Here is a 10,778-nt window from a genome sequence, read left to right on the forward strand (position 1 = left end):
AATTGCGTCAAAAATAGTGGTTGCATTGTAACTGGTCCTGGGTGGTTCTGCTTGGTCCATTTACCCTGAAATTTTGTCTCATATGAGGGTAGACGTATATTGACCATTTTGTATAAAATAATCTTCCAGGGTGGTTGTAAAGTAAAGTTATGCCACAATCAATGTGCCTAATATGGGCACTTTTATGACAACGAGTGCTTGTGTTGGAACTGGTCCTGAGTGGTTCTGGTTGGTCCATTTACCCTGAAATTGTGTCTCATATGAGGGGAGATGTATATTGACCATTTTCTATAAAATAATCTTCCAGGGAGGTTCTGGGTGGATGTTAGGCAAGAATAAGTGCCCAAATTGGGGTAAATTGCGTCAAAAATAGTGGTGGTCTTGGAACTTGTCTTGGGTGGTTCTGGTTGGTCCATTTACCCTGAAATTTTGTCTCATATGAGGGGAGATGTATATTGACGATTCTGTATAAAATGATCTTCCAGGGTGGTTGTGAAGTAAAGTTATGCCACAATCAATGTGCCTAATATGGGCACTTTTATGACAACGAGTGCTTGTGTTGGAACTGGTCCTGAGTGGTTCTGGTTGGTCCATTTACCCAGGAATTGTGTCATATTTGTGGGTAGATGTATTATTGACAAATTTGTGTAAAATTAGTCTTCCAGGGAGGTTCTGGAGGGATGTTAGGCCAGAAATAGTGCCCAAATTGGGGTAAATTGCGTCAAAAATAGTGGTTGCATTGTAACTGGTCCTGGGTGGTTCTGGTTGGTCTATTTACCCTGAAATTTTGTCTCATATGAGGGTAGACGTATATTGACCATTTTGTATAAAATAATCTTCCAAGGATTTTGTGAAGTAAAGTTATGCCACAATCAATGTACCTAATATGGGCACCTTTATGACAACGAGTGCTTGTATTGGAACTGGTCCTGGGTGGTTCTGGTTGGTCCATTTACCCAGGAATTTTGTCTCATTTGTGGGTAGATGTATTATTGACAAATTTGTGTAAAATTAGTCTTCCAGGGAGGTTCTGGAGGGATGTTAGGCCAGAAATAGTGCCCAAATTGGGGTAAATTTCGTTAAAAATAGTGGTTGCATTGGAACTGGTCCTGGGTGGTTCTGGTTGGTCCATTTACCCTGAAATTTTGTCTCATATGAGGGTAGACGTATATTGACCATTTTGTATAAAATAATTTTCCAGGGTGGTTGTGAAGTAAAGTTATGCCACAATCAATGTGCCTAATATTGGCACTTTTATGACAACGAGTGCTTGTGTTGGAACTGGTCCTGAGTGGTTCTGGTTGGTCCATTTACCCTGAAATTGTGTCTCATATGAGGGGAGATGTATATTGACCATTTTCTATAAAATAATCTTCCAGGGAGGTTCTGGGTGGATGTTAGGCAAGAATAAGTGCCCAAATTGGGGTAAATTGCGTCAAAAATAGTGGTGGTCTTGGAACTTGTCTTGGGTGGTTCTGGTTGGTCCATTTACCCTGAAATTTTGTCTCATATGAGGGGAGATATATATTGACCATTCTGTGTAAAATGATCTTCCAGGGTGGTTGTGAAGTAAAGTTATGCCACAATCAATGTGCCTAATATGGGCACTTTTATGACAACGAGTGCTTGTGTTGGAACTGGTCCTGAGTGGTTCTGGTTGGTCCATTTACCCTGAAATTGTGTCTCATATGAGGGGAGATGTATATTGACCATAAAGTACAAAATAATCTTCCAGGGTGGTTGTGAAGTAAAGTTATGCCACAATCAATGTGCCTAATATGGGCACTTTTATGACAACGAGTGCTTGTGTTGGAACTGGTCCTGAGTGGTTCTGGTTGGTCCATTTACCCTGAAATTGTGTCTCATATGAGGGGAGATGTATATTGACCATTTTCTATAAAATAATCTTCCAGGGAGGTTCTGGGTGGATGTTAGGCAAGAATAAGTGCCCAAATTGGGGTAAATTGCGTCAAAAATAGTGGTTGTCTTGGAACTGGTCTTGGGTGGTTCTGGTTGGTCCATTTACCCTGAAATTTTGTCTCATATGAGGGGAGATGTATATTGACAATTCTGTATAAAATAATCTTCCAGGGTGGTTGTGAAGTAAAGTTATGCCACAAACAGTGTGCCTTATATGGGCACTTTTATGACAACGAGTGCTTGTATTGGAACTGGTCCTGGGTGGTTCTGGTTGGTCCATTTACCCAGGAATGGTGTCTCATTTGTGGGTAGATGTATAATTGACAAATTTGTGTAAAATTAGTCTTCCAGGGAGGTTCTGGAGGGATGTTAGGCCAGAAATAGTGCCCAAATTGGGGTAAATTTCGTTAAAAATAGTGGTTGCATTGGAACTGGTCTTGGGTGGTTCTGGTTGGTCCATTTACCCTGAAATTTTGTCTCTTATGAGGGTAGATGTATATTGACCATTTTGTATAAAATAATCTTCCAGGGATGCTGTGAAGTAAAGTTATGCCACAATCAGTGTACCTAATATGGACACTTTTATGACAACGAGTGCTTGAATTGGAACTGGTCCTGAGCGGTTCTGGTTGGTCCATTTACCCAGAAATTGTGTCTTATTTGCGGGTAGATGTATAATTCACAATTTTGTGTAAAATTGGTCTTCCAGGGAGGTTCTGGGGGGATGTTAGGCCAGAAATAGTGCCCAAATTGGGGTAAATTGCGTCAAAAATAGTGGTTGCATTGTAACTGGTCCTGGGTGGTTTTGGTTTGTCCATTTACCCTGAAATTTTGTCTCATATGAAGGTAGACGTATATTGACCATTTTGTATAAAATAATCTTCCAGGGTGGTTGTGAAGTAAAGTTATGCCACAATCAATGTGCCTAATATGGGCACTTTTATGACAACGAGTGCTTGTGTTGGAACTGGTCCTGAGTGGTTCTGGTTGGTCCATTTACCCTGAAATTGTGTTTCATATGAGGGGAGATGTATATCGACCATTTTCTATAAAATAATCTTCCAGGGAGGTTCTGGGTGGATGTTAGGCAAGAATAAGTGCCCAAATTGGGGTAAATTGCGTCAAAAATAGTGGTTGTCTTGGAACTGGTCTTGGGTGGTTCTGGTTGGTCCATTTACCTTGAAATTTTGTCTCCTATGAGGGTAGATGTATATTGACCATTTTGTATAAAATAATCTTCCAGGGTGGTTGTGAAGTAAAGTTATGCCACAATCAGTGGGCCTAATATGGACACTTTTATGACAACGAGTGCTTGTATTGGAACTGGTCCTGAGTGGTTCTGGTTGGTCCATTTACCCTGAAATTGTGTCTCATATGAGGGGAGATGTATAATTCACCATTTTGTATAAAATAATCTTCCAGGGAGGTTCTGGGTGGATGTTAGGCAAGAATAAGTGCCCAAATTGGGGTAAATTGCGTCAAAAATAGTGGTTGTCTTGGAACTGGTCTTGGGTGGTTCCTGTTGGTCCATTTACCCTGAAATTTTGTCTCATATGAGGGTAGACGTATATTGACCATTTTGTATAAAAAAATCTTCCAGGGTTGTTGTGAAGTAAAGTTATGCCACAATCAGTGTGCCTAATATGGACACTTTTATGACAACGAGTGCTTGTATTGGAACTGGTCCTGAGTGGTTCTGGTTGGTCCATTTACCCTGAAATTGTGTTTCATATGAGGGGAGATGTATAATTCACCATTTTGTATAAAATAATCTTCCAGGGAGGTTCTGGGTGGATGTTAGGCAAGAATAAGTGCCCAAATTGGGGTAAATTGCGTCAAAAATAGTGGTTGTCTTGGAACTGGTCTTGGGTGGTTCTGGTTGGTCCATTTACACAGAATTTTTGGCTCATATGAGGGTAGATGTATATTGACCATTTTGTATAAAATAATCTTCCAGGGTGGTTGTGAAGTAAAGTTATGCCACAAACAGTGTGCCTAATTTGGGCACTTTTATGACAACGAGTGCTTGTGTTGGAACTGGTCCTGAGCGGTTCTGTTTGGTCCATTTACCCTGAAATTGTGTCTCATATGAGGGGAGATGTATATTGACAATTTCCTATAAAAATAATCTTCCAGGGAGGTTCTGGGTGGATGTTAGGCAAGAAATAGTGCACAAATTGGGGTAAATTTCGTTAAAAATAGTCGTTGTCTTGGAACTGGTCTTGGGTGGTTCTGGTTGGTCCATTTACCCTGAAATTTTGTCTCATATGAGGGTAGACGTATATTGACCATTTTGTATAAAATAATCTTCCAGGGTGGTCGTGAAGTAAAGTTATGCTACAATCAATGTACCTAATATGGGCACTTTTATGACAACGAGTGCTTGTATTGGAACTGGTCCTGAGCGGTTCTGGTTGGGCCATTTACCCAGGAATTGTGTCTCATATCTGGGTAAATGTATTATTGACAAATTTGTGTAAAATTAGTCTTCCAGGGAGATTCTGGGGGGATGTTAGGCAAGAAATAGTGCCCAAAATTGGGTAATTTTCGTTAAAAATAGTGGTTGTCTTGGAACTGGTCTTGGGTGGTTCTGGTTGGTCCATTTACCTTGAAATTTTGTCTCCTATGAGGGTAGATGTATATTGACCATTTTGTATAAAATAATCTTCCAGGGTGGTTGTGAAGTAAAGTTATGCCACAATCAGTGTGCCTAATATGGACACTTTTATGACAACGAGTGCTTGTATTGGAACTGGTCCTGAGTGGTTCTGGTTGGTCCATTTACCCTGAAATTGTGTTTCATATGAGGGGAGATGTATAATTCACCATTTTGTATAAAATAATCTTCCAGGGAGGTTCTGGGTGGATGTTAGGCAAGAATAAGTGCCCAAATTGGGGTAAATTGCGTCAAAAATAGTGGTTGTCTTGGAACTGGTCTTGGGTGGTTCTGGTTGGTCCATTTACACAGAATTTTTGGCTCATATGAGGGTAGATGTATATTGACCATTTTGTATAAAATAATCTTCCAGGGTGGTTGTGAAGTAAAGTTATGCCACAAACAGTGTGCCTAATTTGGGCACTTTTATGACAACGAGTGCTTGTGTTGGAACTGGTCCTGAGCGGTTCTGTTTGGTCCATTTACCCTGAAATTGTGTCTCATATGAGGGGAGATGTATATTGACAATTTCCTATAAAAATAATCTTCCAGGGAGGTTCTGGGTGGATGTTAGGCAAGAAATAGTGCACAAATTGGGGTAAATTTCGTTAAAAATAGTGGTTGCATTGGAACTGGTCTTGGGTGGTTCTGGTTGGTACATTTACCCTGAAATTTTGTCTCTTATGAGGGTAGATGTATATTGACCATTTTGTATAAAATAATCTTCCAGGGATGCTGTGAAGTAAAGTTATGCCACAATCAGTGTACCTAATATGGACACTTTTATGACAACGAGTGCTTGAATTGGAACTGGTCCTGAGCGGTTCTGGTTGGTCCATTTACCCAGAAATTGTGTCTCATTTGCGGGTAGATGTATAATTCACAATTTTGTGTAAAATTGGTCTTCCAGGGAGGTTCTGGGGGGATGTTAGGCCAGAAATAGTGCCCAAATTGGGGTAAATTGCGTCAAAAATAGTGGTTGCATTGTAACTGGTCCTGGGTGGTTTTGGTTGGTCCATTTACCCTGAAATTTTGTCTCATATGAAGGTAGACGTATATTGACCATTTTGTATAAAATAATCTTCCAGGGTGGTTGTGAAGTAAAGTTATGCCACAATCAATGTGCCTAATATGGGCACTTTTATGACAACGAGTGCTTGTGTTGGAACTGGTCCTGAGTGGTTCTGGTTGGTCCATTTACCCTGAAATTGTGTCTCATATGAGGGGAGATGGACATTGACCATTTTCTATAAAATAATCTTCCATGGAGGTTCTGGGTGGATGTTAGGCAAGAATAAGTGCCCAAATTGGGGTAAATTGCGTCAAAAATAGTGGTGGTCTTGGAACTTGTCTTGGGTGGTTCTGGTTGGTCCATTTACCCTGAAATTTTGTCTCCTATGAGGGGAGATGTATATTGACCATTCTGTATAAAATGATCTTCCAGGGTGGTTGTGAAGTAAAGTTATGCCACAATCAATGTGCCTAATATGGGCACTTTTATGACAACGAGTGCTTGTGTTGGAACTGGTCCTGAGTGGTTCTGGTTGGTCCATTTACCCAGGAATTGTGTCATATTTGTGGGTAGATGTATTATTGACAAATTTGTGTAAAATTAGTCTTCCAGGGAGGTTCTGGAGGGATGTTAGGCCAGAAATAGTGCCCAAATTGGGGTAAATTGCGTCAAAAATAGTGGTTGCATTGTAACTGGTCCTGGGTGGTTCTGGTTGGTCTATTTACCCTGAAATTTTGTCTCATATGAGGGTAGACGTATATTGACCATTTTGTATAAAATAATCTTCCAAGGATGTTGTGAAGTAAAGTTATGCCACAATCAATGTACCTAATATGGGCACCTTTATGACAACGAGTGCTTGTATTGGAACTGGTCCTGGGTGGTTCTGGTTGGTCCATTTACCCAGGAATTTTGTCTTATTTGTGGGTAGATGTATTATTGACAAATTTGTGTAAAATTAGTCTTCCAGGGAGGTTCTGGATGGATGTTAGGCCAGAAATAGTGCCCAAATTGGGGTAAATTTCGTTAAAAATAGTGGTTGCATTGGAACTGGTCCTGGGTGGTTCTGGTTGGTCTATTTACCCTGAAATTTTGTCTCATATGAGGGTAGACGTATATTGACCATTTTGTATAAAATAATCTTCCAGGGTGGTTGTGAAGTAAAGTTATGCCACAATCAATGTGCCTAATATGGGCACTTTTATGACAACGAGTGCTTGTGTTGGAACTGGTCCTGAGTGGTTCTGGTTGGTCCATTTACCCTGAAATTGTGTCTCATATGAGGGGAGATGTATATTGACCATTTTCTATAAAATAATCTTCCATGGAGGTTCTGGGTGGATGTTAGGCAAGAATAAGTGCCCAAATTGGGGTAAATTGCGTCAAAAATAGTGGTGGTCTTGGAACTTGTCTTGGGTGGTTCTGGTTGGTCCATTTACCCTGAAATTTTGTCTCATATGAGGGGAGATGTATATTGACCATTCTGTATAAAATGATCTTCCAGGGTGGTTGTGAAGTAAAGTTATGCCACAATCAATGTGCCTAATATGGGCACTTTTATGACAACGAGTGCTTGTGTTGGAACTGGTCCTGAGTGGTTCTGGTTGGTCCATTTACCCTGAAATTTTGTCTCATATGAGGGTAGACGTATATTGACCATTTTGTATAAAATAATTTTCCAGGGTGGTTGTGAAGTAAAGTTATGCCACAATCAATGTGCCTAATATTGGCACTTTTATGACAACGAGTGCTTGTGTTGGAACTGGTCCTGAGTGGTTCTGGTTGGTCCATTTACCCTGAAATTGTGTCTCATATGAGGGGAGATGTATATTGACCATTTTCTATAAAATAATCTTCCAGGGAGGTTCTGGGTGGATGTTAGGCAAGAATAAGTGCCCAAATTGGGGTAAATTGCGTCAAAAATAGTGGTGGTCTTGGAACTTGTCTTGGGTGGTTCTGGTTGGTCCATTTACCCTGAAATTTTGTCTCATATGAGGGGAGATATATATTGACCATTCTGTGTAAAATGATCTTCCAGGGTGGTTGTGAAGTAAAGTTATGCCACAATCAATGTGCCTAATATGGGCACTTTTATGACAACGAGTGCTTGTGTTGGAACTGGTCCTGAGTGGTTCTGGTTGGTCCATTTACCCTGAAATTGTGTCTCATATGAGGGGAGATGTATATTGACCATAATGTACAAAATAATCTTCCAGGGTGGTTGTGAAGTAAAGTTATGCCACAATCAATGTGCCTAATATGGGCACTTTTATGACAACGAGTGCTTGTGTTGGAACTGGTCCTGAGTGGTTCTGGTTGGTCCATTTACCCTGAAATTGTGTCTCATATGAGGGGAGATGTATATTGACCATTTTCTATAAAATAATCTTCCAGGGAGGTTCTGGGTGGATGTTAGGCAAGAATAAGTGCCCAAATTGGGGTAAATTGCGTCAAAAATAGTGGTTGTCTTGGAACTGGTCTTGGGTGGTTCTGGTTGGTCCATTTACCCTGAAATTTTGTCTCATATGAGGGGAGATGTATATTGACAATTCTGTATAAAATAATCTTCCAGGGTGGTTGTGAAGTAAAGTTATGCCACAAACAGTGTGCCTTATATGGGCACTTTTATGACAACGAGTGCTTGTATTGGAACTGGTCCTGGGTGGTTCTGGTTGGTCCATTTACCCAGGAATGGTGTCTCATTTGTGGGTAGATGTATAATTGACAAATTTGTGTAAAATTAGTCTTCCAGGGAGGTTCTGGAGGGATGTTAGGCCAGAAATAGTGCCCAAATTGGGGTAAATTTCGTTAAAAATAGTGGTTGCATTGGAACTGGTCTTGGGTGGTTCTGGTTGGTCCATTTACCCTGAAATTTTGTCTCTTATGAGGGTAGATGTATATTGACCATTTTGTATAAAATAATCTTCCAGGGATGCTGTGAAGTAAAGTTATGCCACAATCAGTGTACCTAATATGGACACTTTTATGACAACGAGTGCTTGAATTGGAACTGGTCCTGAGCGGTTCTGGTTGGTCCATTTACCCAGAAATTGTGTCTCATTTGCGGGTAGATGTATAATTCACAATTTTGTGTAAAATTGGTCTTCCAGGGAGGTTCTGGGGGGATGTTAGGCCAGAAATAGTGCCCAAATTGGGGTAAATTGCGTCAAAAATAGTGGTTGCATTGTAACTGGTCCTGGGTGGTTTTGGTTGGTCCATTTACCCTGAAATTTTGTCTCATATGAAGGTAGACGTATATTGACCATTTTGTATAAAATAATCTTCCAGGGTGGTTGTGAAGTAAAGTTATGCCACAATCAATGTGCCTAATATGGGCACTTTTATGACAACGAGTGCTTGTGTTGGAACTGGTCCTGAGTGGTTCTGGTTGGTCCATTTACCCTGAAATTGTGTCTCATATGAGGGGAGATGGACATTGACCATTTTCTATAAAATAATCTTCCATGGAGGTTCTGGGTGGATGTTAGGCAAGAATAAGTGCCCAAATTGGGGTAAATTGCGTCAAAAATAGTGGTGGTCTTGGAACTTGTCTTGGGTGGTTCTGGTTGGTCCATTTACCCTGAAATTTTGTCTCCTATGAGGGGAGATGTATATTGACCATTCTGTATAAAATGATCTTCCAGGGTGGTTGTGAAGTAAAGTTATGCCACAATCAATGTGCCTAATATGGGCACTTTTATGACAACGAGTGCTTGTGTTGGAACTGGTCCTGAGTAATTCTGGTTCGTCCATTTACCCTGAAATTGTGTCTCATATGAGGGGAGATGTATATTGACCATTTTCTATAAAATAATCTTCCAGGGAGGTTCTGGGTGGATGTTAGGCAAGAATAAGTGCCCAAATTGGGGTAAATTGCGTCAAAAATAGTGGTTGTCTTGGAACTGGTCTTGGGTGGTTCCTGTTGGTCCATTTACCCTGAAATTTTGTCTCCTATGAGGGTAGACGTATATTGACCATTTTGTATAAAAAAATCTTCCAGGGTTGTTGTGAAGTAAAGTTATGCCACAATCAGTGTGCCTAATATGGACACTTTTATGACAACGAGTGCTTGTATTGGAACTGGTCCTGAGTGGTTCTGGTTGGTCCATTTACCCTGAAATTGTGTCTCATATGAGGGCAGATGTATAATTCACCATTTTGTATAAAATAATCTTCCAGGGAGGTTCTGGGTGGATGTTAGGCAAGAATAAGTTCCCAAATTGGGGTAAATTGCGTCAAAAATAGTGGTGGTCTTGGAACTGGTCTTGGGTGGTTCTGGTTAGTCCATTTACCCTGAAATTTTGTCTTATATGAGGGGAGATGTATATTGACGATTCTGTATAAAATGATCTTCCAGGGTGGTTGTGAAGTAAAGTTATGCCACAATCAATGTGCCTGATATGGGCACTTTTATGACAACGAGTGCTTGTGTTGGAACTGGTCCTGAGTGGTTCTGGTTGGTCCATTTACCCAGGAATTGTGTCATATTTGTGGGTAGATGTATTATTGACAAATTTGTGTAAAATTAGTCTTCCAGGGAGGTTCTGGAGGGATGTTAGGCCAGAAATAGTGCCCAAATTGGGGTAAATTGCGTCAAAAATAGTGGTTGCATTGTAACTGGTCCTGGGTGGTTCTGGTTGGTCTATTTACCCTGAAATTTTGTCTCATATGAGGGTAGACGTATATTGACCATTTTGTATAAAATAATCTTCCAAGGATGTTGTGAAGTAAAGTTATGCCACAATCAATGTACCTAATATGGGCACCTTTATGACAACGAGTGCTTGTATTGGAACTGGTCCTGGGTGGTTCTGGTTGGTCCATTTACCCAGGAATTTTGTCTTATTTGTGGGTAGATGTATTATTGACAAATTTGTGTAAAATTAGTCTTCCAGGGAGGTTCTGGATGGATGTTAGGCCAGAAATAGTGCCCAAATTGGGGTAAATTTCGTTAAAAATAGTGGTTGCATTGGAACTGGTCCTGGGTGGTTCTGGTTGGTCTATTTACCCTGAAATTTTGTCTCATATGAGGGTAGACGTATATTGACCATTTTGTATAAAATAATCTTCCAGGGTGGTTGTGAAGTAAAGTTATGCCACAATCAATGTGCCTAATATGGGCACTTTTATGACAACGAGTGCTTGTGTTGGAACTGGTCCTGAGTGGTTCTGGTTGGTCCATTTACCCTG

This window comes from Stigmatopora argus, unplaced genomic scaffold (genome assembly GCF_051989625.1).
Source record: "Stigmatopora argus isolate UIUO_Sarg unplaced genomic scaffold, RoL_Sarg_1.0 HiC_scaffold_26, whole genome shotgun sequence".
Lineage (NCBI taxonomy): Eukaryota > Metazoa > Chordata > Actinopteri > Syngnathiformes > Syngnathidae > Stigmatopora > Stigmatopora argus.